Source organism: Solanum pennellii, chromosome 6, assembly GCF_001406875.1.
Source record: "Solanum pennellii chromosome 6, SPENNV200".
NCBI lineage: Eukaryota > Viridiplantae > Streptophyta > Magnoliopsida > Solanales > Solanaceae > Solanum > Solanum pennellii.
Genome location: NC_028642.1, coordinates 24,921,987 through 24,936,023, shown reverse-complemented (window position 1 = coordinate 24,936,023; position 14,037 = coordinate 24,921,987). Strand labels below are relative to the sequence as shown.

The 14,037-nt window shown below is 35.2% G+C and overlaps 1 pseudogene; it reads right to left on the bottom strand.

The window, feature by feature from the left end:
- Positions 1–913: 913 nt before the first annotated feature.
- On the bottom strand, positions 914–1,480 carry LOC107023038 (annotated as a pseudogene).
- Between the last annotated feature and the right edge of the window lie 12,557 nt (positions 1,481–14,037).

The following is a 14,037-nucleotide window of genomic DNA, read 5'->3' as shown; positions in this document are numbered from 1 at the left end:
ATACTAGGAAAGAATTGTTATAGTTAGAATTATCAAGTTATGAACCTGTGGGGAACACGTAAACCCTAGTTACTTTGATTAACTGATTAAAACCCAACTTTCAAACTCATTAAGTGTCTCTTTCAATTTAGTTAATTCTTTTTACTTATTAGGAAATACAAACCCCCCTTTTTACATTTTTATGTTTTTACTTTCTAAGGAAGTTATCAACCGAACAATAGTAATAACAAGTTAAAGTTAAGTCTAGACTATTTTCCTCGTGGGAACGATCCCAACCTCACTAGTTGTGTTATTTACTTGACGCGACCGCTTTACTTCTTATTTGAGAAGTAAGTTTGAGCGTATCAACAATCAAGATTCACATGAAAGGAAAGAAAAAATAACATATTACACTATCCAACTAATAAAGATTTTCCAAAGATTAGCTTAATTATAATTATGCTAAACGATTTGATTTGGGACATTCACCATATGCGAATTTATTGAAATCACTAAGCATCTAAAGAAGGGTCAACTTTGCAACTTTCAAAATCAAGAAAATCAATCAGTTAAATCAATTTGTAAGTAAGCTGTAAAATTCCAACTATTAATGCCATATAACAAACAACTAAAAGAAATATAATGCAATAACATACTAGGTCCAAAGAGCATATCAATTAATAACCCAATTATGCAAGTTCTTCTAAATGAAAGAGAATCATTTATTTAAGGTGTGGACTAAAATCTATTGATGATGTATAAAGATTAACAAGACTAATCAAGTAATAATAGGCAAATCAAAGACAAGTATGAGATCTTCATATTAATTTCAAGAAAAGCAGTGGAACATTTAAACCTTGAGCAGAAAATGACATAAGAACAAATGTATAATAATTAATTTAAAACAAAACTTTATATGAGCAAGCAGAGATTTGCCAAGTTGAATCACGCATTAAAAGGTATTAACCAATAGACATGACATGAGAGAGTACTTGAAAGATATACCTGGTCGGATCCTTATCTAATCCTTGAAGATTTTATCGAAATTTTTCGTTACTACTGGCCGGAGAAGAGAGGAAGAGACGGACGGAGAAGAGGAGAGAGGAGAGGGTGGCGCGGGCTGCCACTCATGGCCTGCTGTTGCTCAGGCTGCTGGTGGGCCGCTACTGTCCATGCCGGTCGCTGCTGTCTATCGCCGGCTGCCTGGCAGCTCGCCACTGCTGCTAGTTGTTGTTGCTCCCAGCTGCTGTCCAGAGTGGCTGCTGCTGCTGGCGGCTCGTCACGCCTGCGCGCAGGGCTGCTCGTCGTGGCTGCCGGCTGCTGTTGCTAGTATTGCTGGCCGGTGGGGGCGCTGGTACCTGCAGAAAAAGGAGAAGAGAAAGGGGAAGAGGAAGGGAAAGAGAAGAGACAAGAGGGGAGAAGAGGGACGTCGAGGGAGAAGGGGAAGAGGGGGGAAGGAAAGGAGGAGAGGGAGAGGGAGAGGAGGCTTCATGGCGGCCATCCTTGCCGGCTAAAATAGAGGTCGTCGGGAAGAGTGGAGGGAGAAAGGAGAAAGAAGAAGAGAAGAGAGAGGGGCGGCGGTTTGAGGGAGAGGGTTGACGACAGAGGGGCGTCGCCAACTCTAGCTGATGGCCTCGCCGGTCGGAAAGAGAAGGGAGGGAGAGGAGACTGCCGGAAAAGGGAGAGAGAATTGAGAAAGGAGAAAAGGTGAGGAGAAGAGAGGAAGAAGAGGAGAGAGGGAGATATTTTTTTCAAGATTAGGTCTTTTAGTGTATTACAAAATAGGAAGAATAAGAGATTAAATCTTGACCGTAGAATTAGTTAGATGAACGGCTAGGATTCGATCTAGGATTTAGTTATTTAATCGGACGGATGAGATTAATAGATGAAGTCTTGAAATTAGATTGGAAAAGATATGGAATGGACAAAATTGCAATAGAAATTGGCTAGAATGAAAATGAAATGGTGGCTATGATTGAAATAAATTTGAAGTGGAGTGGCTAGAATTTAAAGAAATTAGAATAGAATAGGCTAGAATTTAATTGATTTTGAGGAAAATTTAAGAATTACTATTTAATTAAAATACTACATATCTTAAAATATTTTTTTTATAATTGAAAATCACTTAAATTTTTAAACATTCGAAATTCATCAATAATTTTAAAATATTTTAATAATATTTACAATGATTTTATAAAGTAAAACATACTAAAATATATAAATTTCAAGAAAAATCGACAAAAAATCAAAACTTTAAGTAAAATTTAAAATACGTATTTAATCGAATATAATCCTAAAAAATGATTAAAGGTCGGTCAAAATTGGGTGTCAACATTTAGCTATTTGTTTCGACATAGTAGAAATATGAACACTGTTAAGTATCTCGTCTTAATGATACGATCCAATTCCTTCGAAGCCTGATTGGAGTCATCTGCGATGTAGTGCTAAAAGTCATTATGCATATTAAATATAAATATTTATGAGAAAAGACATGAAGACACCATCAAAGTTGTCCAGTATTTGTATAAAGACACTTTAACTTTCAAAGTGTCCTATCACCTCACAGAACTATTTAATATCTTTGTAAATGGGTCATTTTGACTCATTCCTTAGTCTGTGTAATCGTGTGTGTTGCTCACTCGCTATGACAGAATTCAACCCGACCCGACCCTATTCTTTGAAGAAAAGTCATCTTCTCCTTTGGGGTGGGGCGGGCATGTTGGTGTTCGGAGTGGATGGAGGAATAAATTAAACGGAATAATTTCAGCATTTTTGGGGAAAGGAGGAGGAGGAAAGGTCGATTGGAGGTGGTTTTGTCACCGGAAACAATGGCAGGCTTGGAGTCTCATCCTGAATTCAACTAGTTTGTTATTGGCTACTGATTTTTTTTTTAACATAGTAGCTTTTGCTTTTCGTGATCTTACTCAATTTGTATTCTTTTTTTTTTCAAAATTGAATCTCCAGTACTCTTTTCACTAATAGATCATCATATAACAAATTTAAGTAAATAACACTAAAATCTGACAATACTTGGACCACAACAGTTCAGATCTATAACTCTACTCAACGTCTCTTCCGTTTTCCTCAACTTCTCGCCGCAGAAGACGCCGTCGAGAATCTCCGAGCTGAGGTATTTGTAGAAGGAATTAAATTGAATTTGGCGTAGTGATGAAGCGATCTTAAAGCGTAATTTCATCTGGCAAATCCTTGATCTTTTAATGCTTCTACTACTCCAATACTTGCTGCTACGATTCAGGCCGATCCCTTTGCTGCTGCTGCATTCATTATTTTTGGGAATACTAACAAAATCTCTGTGTTTTTGCTGATTGATTCATTACTCAATTTGTATTCAATTAATGGTGATTAATGTAATTGAGTTTAACATTTGTTGAACAGGAATGGAGAATCAATGGAAAGTCTCCCTTTTCTTCCATCCAAGGAAAATAAGGGGACAATCCTAATTGAAAAATAGAGTGATTCCAATACTCAAATGGTCATTCAACTATTCTATTTTAATGAATAAGGACGACGTAAGATGATGAAGTCGTCAAACCAACATTGATTTTGCTATGGAAAAATTGAAAAATTAGGGCTACCAACTACTATTTTGGGATTAAATGTGGAGAAGATGACATAAATTAACCAAATAATTAATAGTAAAGAAAAAAATGACACGTGGCGCGTTTAAAATGGTTCATGACAGTGAAAACACTGCATGACGCGCCTTATGTGCGTGATAACAACCTACACGAGGGAATGGGTCAAAAGGACCCATTTACAAAGATATAAAATAGTTATGTGGGGTGATAGGACACTTTGAAAGTTAAGGTGTCTATATGCAAATACAGGATAACTTTGATGGTGTTTTTATGTCTTTTCTCAAATATTTATATCAAAAATTCGTTTGGCTCTTTCCTCCACCCACACATCTGGATCCGACTCATTTTCTTTCTTCGTGACATGAGTCTTCATGAAAAACTCCAGTTCAATGGAAGTGCAGCCAAATTCTTTTTCCTATAAATAAAAACAGAAATTTTAAACGAATTATATTAATCAACTAATTATTTATTTAAAAGTTTGCATTAAAACTTGGCATCTCTCTTGCAATTGTTCCAACAGATTTTGCACCTCGGTATGCAACGAGCCACCCTTAAGACTGCCTCTAGCATTTTTGCTTGGTTTGATATTGCCTTAAACTGGTATGTGTTCCAATACATATCCAATTCATCAAAAACATGAGGCAACATTCAATCTGGACATTAAGCGCTATCACAAACTTTCTTTAGCCAAGCAGACAGTCTGACGGATGTCTTTCTCTCAAGTGTGGTAGAAATTACACGATTGTGCCTCGGCTCCCAAGTACACATAGTATAAATAAGAAAAACTGAATACCGTTAATTAGATAGATAGTAAAAAAAAAAGTAAAGTATACTAAAATTAACTAAAAAATATATACCTCAAAGTTATTAAACATCTCTTGGCGTATACTGTTTGGGATATGGCTCTAAGAGTGATAACCCTCTGTAAAGAGTCTTCTAACACAATCTTTTAAAGCCCGAGAAGCATCCTTTGCTAGATGTCACCTGCAAAACACATAAAAAATATGTTAGTTCATTAATAATATATTAAAGTATAAAAAGTAAATAAAATAAATTAACAAATAGATAACAAAACAAACTTACAATGATCCATCCGAATCAATCGTGACTCTAACAAGTCTGTCCTTCTGGCCAGGAACTAAAGGAAGCATATCATCAGGAGTTGCACTAGGTGTAGTTGTAGCTGTAGGAGATGGAGTACGTGCTGATAAGGGCGCCCTAGAATATCTAAACCTCATGGCAGATAACTTAAGAAGTGTACATGTAGTAGATGGAGTACCTACTGATAAAGGCCTCCTCGTTGAATATACTGTAAGGGTAGGTCCTCATAGTGTATAAAAGGCAATACCTATGAAGAAGAGGAAACACCGATTGGTCGAAGGTAATTAGGATAATATTGTCGAGGATCCCCCATACAAAATGAAAAATAAAGTATATGAGTATTACGACTGATGCGCTCTGGAGCAGAAAAATAGATCCTCCTATATCCTCAAGATATATGAGTCTCCTACACTTCTTCTTTTCGCCTTTTTAGTCTGGCTAACTCAAAGATACTCGCGATGTCAATCATTGTCACCGCATGATAACATCTATATATGCAAATTCACATGTACAATATATATATATATATAAATCATAAATCCAATAAAATTAGCAAAGTACAGTAACTTACATATATATACTATCTAAGTTTCATTATACACTATTCCTCCTTACTTGTTTCAATTCCATCATTCTCCCATTCTTCCTCCTTAGTTGTTTAACTTACATTATCGTCCCATTCTTCGTCATCAAATGATTCATTTTCCTCATTCTCAGATATATCTTCCTTAACATTCAGTATGTTATCATAGATACTTCTTTTAATATGTGTTCAGGACATTGTAGTGTGGTTTTCAATTCAACACCAACTTGTTGTTAAATCGCTGCAACATCATTTTGATGCACCACATCTAAGACATTGTCAATTTCAATTAATCTCATATGCTTACTTTTTATAACCACCACCAGTTAGCTTTGTCTCTACGCAATGGATATGGACCGTAATACACTTATTGGCATTTTATGCAATGATAAAAGGATCATAACTTCTCTATTTCCTAGCGTTCTTGACTTCAATTATATTATATTGATAGTCCACCTTTGTTCCTCTATGTTATGGGTCTAACAACTCAAACAGAAGCAATACAATCTTCTACTTAGGCAAACCTGCATATGTGACTTCAATAATCTCATTAATGGCACCATAATATTCGATAGTTTGGCACTACCATCAAAATCATCTTGTATGTAGACACCGCTATTATTTCTTTTCTTGTTCCTAGAAACTTCTGTAGTTTGAAACTTAAACCCATTGATGCAATACTTATTCATTGGCACTACTTGAGATTCGTGTCTAAGTGCTACTTCTTTCACTAATTTGAAATGTTGGACACTTGAGTATTCATCGTAAACCTACATGATTGTTATTTGAAGTAATATAATTCAGTATAACATGAATATATTGTTAAATAGTTAGTTATTGCACACTTACATAGTTGTATAGCCATTTGGAAAATTTTGTATAGATCGCTTCATTACTGCATGTGTTAACGAAAAAGTTGATTATTTTACGTTCAACTATATGTTAGTTAATGAAACACTTATTAGTATGTAATTTGATAATCTATTTAACCTTACTTAAGATATGATTGAATCTTTGGAAAATTTAGCAAAATATGTGTCACAACTGAGAATTTCCATATTAGTGAAGCCTCGTTTTCTACGCTTTTTATATCATTGACCATTTTGATTAAAAATTGATATCGGTAAAAATGAACGATCGATATCGCCTTCATCATTGTGTTTGCGTATGTTTATCCTACATGAAACATCATCACAAAAGTAATAAGAATAAAAATCTCTAGTTTCTCTCCAAATATTACCTTGAACAAATTATCCTTCGATCTTTCCCCTTTGCTTAATTGTTTGCCTTGATCTCTCAATTCTTTCTGCATGTTTCTATGTATATATATTAATGGTAATTAATAAACTATTTGGCGAATATATATAACTTAGTGAACATTTCAAATTGATGCATCCATCTTGTTTGAATGGACCTCCGAGTCGGGCCTCATGTACAAGTTGAATGGAAAGATGCTCCATCACATGAAAGAAACCACATGGAAATATCTTCTCCCACATAGTAGTAATAACAACAATATTTTCCTCCATCCGCTTTAATCTACTCTCCAACAACTTTCCAGAACACAAGTCTTTTATAAAATGACTTGCCCCTGTGATTGGTTTCCATATCCTTTCTGGTAGATGGATAAAATCGATGGAAATTAAAGTTTCCATGAACACACGAAAATCATGACATTTCATACCTATAAATTTTCCTTCATTCTTATCGGCACACTTTCCTAAATTGAAAGCATAGCCCTCTGATATCCTCCAATTTTTAACCCACTCACAAATTTCACTTTGCTCATCCAATGTTAACAAAAAGCTCGCTTTGGGATTAATTATTCTACCACTATGTAAATTACCTGCTTCGCGCGGTGATGAATTACGTCAATAATCTACTTTTGGAGATTTTATAATATAAGTGTTTTCAAAAGGATACATCCCTACGATAGCTTATCATGAATATTTTATCAAAAGAAGAAATAAAATGTTTGTTAACCTTAAAAAAAAAAGATTTGATTCTAAGTGTTTATGAATTTTGTTATCAATTCTTCATTTTATTATAGTTGTTCATCACAAAACTCTTTAGAAAAGATATGTAATTGTTTCATTGTCAATATTTATATTTTAAAAAAATGATACAGACATTTTATTAATTAGTTGCGGAAGTTTTTCTTCTATTGAAGGCCTCTACATGCAGAATCTAAATATTATAGATCTTATAAAATCAGTTTTTTACTTGATAAGTTCATAAAAATATAAAAACATATCTCTTGGAGATCAATGAAATAACGTATGTCGCTCAAATAATTTGGATTAATAATTTTTTGGCAAGTCCCTTATTCAAAATCATACGCAATTGATGACACGACTTTGAAAGACAAAAGACATAATTTGTTATTTATGTTTCGATCAATATGGTTAAAAATTGGGGACTTTTAATATAAAGTTTATAAGGCAATAATAATTTCTTCAATATTTTATTAATATATATTTATCCTACTTTGAGGTAATTCATTGACTTCAACCCGACATTTGAACCCCAAATAGTTGTTTATGTGCCACGACCCGAAAGTACCCCCTAGAAGTTAGGGAGAACCCTCGGTTCGTGGCAAGGCGTACTTGACCCTTTGGGGTCTTGTACAAGCCCTTTAACTATAATTCATTACATAAGACATGAAAAGTAGTGCGAAATTAAAACTTTTCATGACAATTAATATAAAAAGGGATTCTTTATAAATACTTAGGAAATCTCATCGTCACAAGCCAACATAAGACTCAACATAATAAACATAGGGACACGGCCCTTTACATTTGAAAGAGATACATAATAAGTTTTAACATAAGGAACTATGAAGATAGAAATTATGACCTCGGATATATGAGGACACACTTTCTCTTTAGAGGAACTTTCCCAAGATTTTGCCTTCTAGACTTCAACCTTGGTTCTAACCTATACTTAGATTGTATAGAAAAGTATGGGGTTAGTACAAATAATATACTAAGTATTTAATATGCAAAAATGGACATTTTACAAAAATAACATTTCATACCAATTAAGTAAAACTCCCCTTTTGGACATAACTTAGCTTCATTCATTCATTCAAGTGTGAGTGTGTATACATGTGAGCACACCTTGAACATAAACATCATCTCATTTACATTTAACTTCTATACATGCTTAGACCTTCATTCATCTTATCACACACTTTACATGCTTCACATAATCATATAAGTCCACTGGACATAATCCTTAGCATACTTCTCATAACAAGCTTCATAAAACGATTAACAAGAGTAACACCATTTAAGCATACTCTCTAGCCTACTTCACACAATACCTTCGTAAGGCACATTTAACAAGAATAACATTATTATAATCTTACTTCACATAGAAAGCTTTCGTCTCCTCATTCAAAATAAACTAGTGACTTTACATTCATACAATTCAAGAAAACACCGCCACCAGAAAGGTGGACCATACCACTCAAGAGCATTTCAAAATTAAAGTCAAACAACATAACCAACTTAACCTTTAATCCAAGATTTCATCGCCTACAACATTTTACCCAATATTTCATCATAATAAAGCCCTTTGGGTAATAACTAAACAACAATGTCAAACATAAGAAACCAAAGCTCAAATACTACCAATTCATGCTCATTTAACTCATTTCTTAAGACAACATCATATGAAAATCTTTAAGATGATTTAATTGAAGTTTTAACCTTAAAATCATCAACTAACATTACAAACATCATTATTAAGTCATTCAAAACGTTTTCATGGGAGACCCATATTTAGATTTGAAGATAGAATAAACTAGGGTTGAAAACTCTTTTTGAAATCTTTTAATAAAGGCCTCCTTGAATGGAAGAGAGTTCAAGGATGGATATCATACCTCACATTGAATAAATACCGATGATTTTGGTGAAGAAATCTACCACCAACAGCCCTCCTAGCGCTTCTTGACTTCTAACTTCCATGGTGACTTGAGAGAGTCTTCTAAGGGAGAGGGGTTTTGAGTTTTATGAAATGAAGTATAAAATTAGGTCTTAGGGTTTAGAACACTTCAGTATATATAATAAGCTCTAAAATAAACGTCCTAGGGTCATAAAATACTTGTGGTGAATTTACCAAACACCCCAAGCCAAGCAGATTTTTCAGCAGCTTTTGGACAGCACCAACGACGGTTTCTAACCAACGGACCGTTTGTCCATCAACGTTCCGTTGGTGGGGTTTAGTGGGTTGATACATAGCTATATTTGGATCCTGTACAACCTACCTTTAAGGTCCAATCAACGTACCAAGACGACGGGCCGTTGGTTGACCTACTGGCCGTAGTTTGGTCTCGTTGGTGGACATTGCCTAGGCAGTTTGGGGTACAAGTCTTGGGCCCTTCTCTAGGGCCCCTTGTGGGTCCTAGGTGGCGCTGTTCCTGGATGTTAAACCCCTAAAATATAGTCATATAGGTCTTAATAACATCCCACATCAATTTCGATTAAAACAAACACGTAAAACTCACTCAAACACATCAAAATACACAAGCGCTATCTAAGGCACACCTTCCGAATGTTATGGACATTCTCCAAACTTAACTAAACTTCACACACTGCCTAATAACATCAATAGAACTCATTTTAACTTCAAAATAACCCAATAAACACTCATGAGGCTCTAGTTCACCTTAGTTCGTTTTAGGGTGTTACATTCTTCCCCACTTAGACGTCCTCGAATGACACTAAACTTTAGGACCATAAAGGACTCACTTAGCATCATATAACTCATTACAATCATGATCAAAACACTCAAAATCAAAGAATTAACTAGCAAGGAGCATCATTTCACACTTTCAAACACTAGCAACATAAGCAACTCTGTGCAAAACATCAAAATTTCAAAACTCACCCGTAACCTTCTTTTACGGAGGAACTACCTTTTCCAACATTAAACACTCTCATATGAAACACTTTTGCACACATTGAAACTTCAATCCTAGGCAATACAAATTTTCTCAAAATTCAAAAATCTTAAAGTGTATATCACTGTAACACATTAAGCATGCTTAAATTTCAAAATTTCGTTCTTTGAGCAATTCATCAAAAAGGCACGATCATATGAAGTATAATGCCATATAAACTCATCTCATAACACATTGAAACCATAATTCATGAAAAATGCATTTTTTCTCAAAAATTTGGACTTACTTACAGTGAATTCAAGACTTCACTGTGTCACATACTTAAAATTTAAATAATGCACCTTTCATGCTACTTTAACAAGATGTCATGAAAATATGAGAGACAAGACTATACTAACTTACTCCAAAGAGACTTGGTAAGTGTCACTAAGTGCAATGTGAGAGTAGCATCCCATAGTACAACTCCCACACAGTGACCCTTGAGAATTCTCTTGGATTAAGTACATTACATCCAATTATACTCAACCTTAATTATGCAAGACTCTTAATCATTACCAAACTACTAAGGATTTGGTCTCCTACTTCAATAAGAACAAAAAGGAAAGATGAGTATATCAACTACCTTTCTACTAAACTCATTCTCCCCCACTTAGGGTAAAGCTACTTCTCATAAGGTAGGAACTCACGCTACCCTAGACTCATGCACATCAAGACTAAACATCAATCTTACAAATTAAGAATAACACTTCCCTTTTAGGATTCAAGCATAGACAAACTCTCTTAAACATTCCCTCATTCAACTCTTAGGCATCACTTAACTAAATTTCATGGAACAAAACTCGCTTACTAGGCATTCATACCATATTTCCTCCTTAGTGTAAACCTACACAAGAACCTCAACCAAATCACAAGAACAACTATTCAAACATTGACCACACAAGGGAGTTGCCTCTACTCCTACGAAATCTCCACATTCTTTCAACATTCCTCCAATTTACACCTTAAAGTATTCCTACCATCATTGAACATAATCACAAGATAACTCATTTTCTCTCAAAGGCACTTTATTTAATCATTATAATTCTTACCATTCTTAGAACTACACCACCATAAAGAATTTCATCACAACACTTCCAATCTCATACATCACACCTAGCCATAAATGGCATCACATCACAATTTTTAAAACTTACATTCATATCTACTCTTCTAGCCACAAAACTATCACAACCTCAAAACTCACCTTTTCTCTCCCTCAAACTTAGAAACATCTCCCCTTTCCAAGCAATCACACCTAGAAGACCACCGGACAAGGGCACAGAAGAGAGAGAGACCTTAAAAGTTAAGTTCTATGGTACGATTCAAGAGTAATGAAGACAGTAAAACTCTATCGTCCTATAGCCTCTTGTCCATGGATGTGTCGCGACTCACACCAATGACCAAGAAACTACTAGACATGGATTGTGAGACTTCTTAGACCCTAAACTATTTCCCATAACCTTATGCTCTGATACCAAGTATGTCACGACCCGAAAGTACCCTCTAGAAGTTAGGGAGAACCCTCGATTCATGGCATGGCGTACTTGATCCTTTGGGGTCTTGTACAAGCCCTTTAACTATCGTTCATTACATAAGACATGTAAAGTAGTGCCAAACTAAAACTTTTCACGACAATTAATATAAAAAGGGATTCTTTATAAATACTTAGAAAATCTCATCGTCACAAGCCAACTTAAGACTCGACATAATAAACTTAGGTACACGGCCCTTTACATTTGAAAGAGAACATAATAAGTCTTAACATAAGGAACTAAGATAATAGAAATTATGCCCTCGGATATATGAGGAAACACTTTGTCTTGAGAGGAACTTTCCCAAGCTTTTGTCTTCTAGACTTTTACCTTTCTTCTAACCTATACTTAGTATAGAAAATTATGGGGTTAGTACAAATAATGTACTAAGTATGGCATATGCAAAAACATGCAAAAAGGGACATTTAGAAAAATAACATTTCATGCCAATTAAGTAAAACATTCAATAATATAGAAGCAAAACATCATAAGGAACATCATTAGCATTTAGAGAAGGATTTCCATAATTTTAACCAAAAGATGCAAATTACAGTAAAGTGACCCAAATTACAATGAACTCATTTGACCCTTACAGTGAACTAAAATGACTCCAAAGTAGTGAACTTCCAAAGAATTGTCAATGAGGAAGTAAACATCATTTCCGTCGGAGTTTCCCTATCTAAGGTCATCCTAAGACTCACTAAGGTAAGACATGAAGGAAGTACGCATATGCCTCCTTCAATACACACCAAAGCGACCCTCAAGACTACCTTCTTTATGGCGTACTCACCTCGGGAGAACAAGCACCCACTCAATGGCAATACAATAGAAGAACACCCAACAACAAACCAAGTTTTTCCCTTTCGGAATACCTACTTAGTGGAATTAGAATATGGTGTCCCACACCACCACCTACCCTAAGTAGTACACTCTTTTAGAAGACTTGGCACCAAGACTCCCCTTTCGTGAGGTCCTACCTAGTACGATGGATAGATAGCGTCCCATACCACCACCTACCCTAAGTAGTACGTTCTTTTAGGAGACTTGTTCATTCAATTCAAATAAGACTCACCAAGACTCCCCTTTCGGAATGCCTACCTAGTGCAATGGATAAATAGCATCCCATTCCACTACCTACCCTAAGTAGAACACTCCTTTAGAAGACTTAGCACATTCATTTATTTTGTGGAGTTAGCTGAACCGACATAGACCATGAGATCTAGACATGGAATCCCGATATTAACCCCTATCGGATGAGGGATCCTCACTTGCCTAGAATGAGGTCATTCTCTTCACTTTTACATGGATTTCCCAATAGCTACACCTATGCGGGCGCATAGTTACGAGATAAGGAAATTGCTACTAAGTGATTCATTCTCTACTAACGAGGAGTACTCATCTCAAGAGGTACATTGGAATACAACATCTCAACTCACGAAGTGTAACCACCTCTTTTTCATATCCCATCGGTGCTAGGCATAACTTCCCACGGATTCTCATCATTATAAACTATCGATTAAGGATAACTATTAAATACCGCATCTCAACTCACGAAGGGCATTCATCCTCCGACCAATCTTAGAAAGCTCATAGGATGTAGTGAGGTTGGTAATAAACACTTCATCTCAACTCACAAAGAGTGTTCACCGCAAACCCTTTTGGACTTAACTTATCTTCATTCATTCATGCAAGTGAGAGTGTGTGTACATGTGACCACACCTTGCACATAAGCATCATCTCATTTACATTTAACTTCTATACATGCTTAGGCCTTCATTCATCTTATCACACACTTTACATGATTCACATAATCATATAAGTCCCCTGGACATAATCCTTAGCATACTTCTGATAACAAGCTTCATAAAACATTTAACAAGAATAACATCATTTAAGCATACTCTCTAGCCTACTGCACATAATAGCTTCATAAGGAAAATTTAACAAGGATAACATTATTATCATCTTACTTGACATAGCAAGCCTTCATATCATCATTTACAATATACTAGTGACTTTACATTCATACAAATCAAGTAAACACCACCACCAAGAAGATGGACCATACCACTCAAGAGAATTTCGAAATTAAAGCCAAACAACATAACCAACTTACCCTTTAATCCAAGATTTCATCACCTACAACATTTTACTCAATATTTCATCATAATATAGCCCTTTGGGTAGTAACTAAACAACAATATCAATCATAAGAAACCAAAGCTCAAATACTACCAATTCATGCTCATTAAACCCATTTCTTAAGACAACATTATATGAAAAGCTTTAAGATGATTT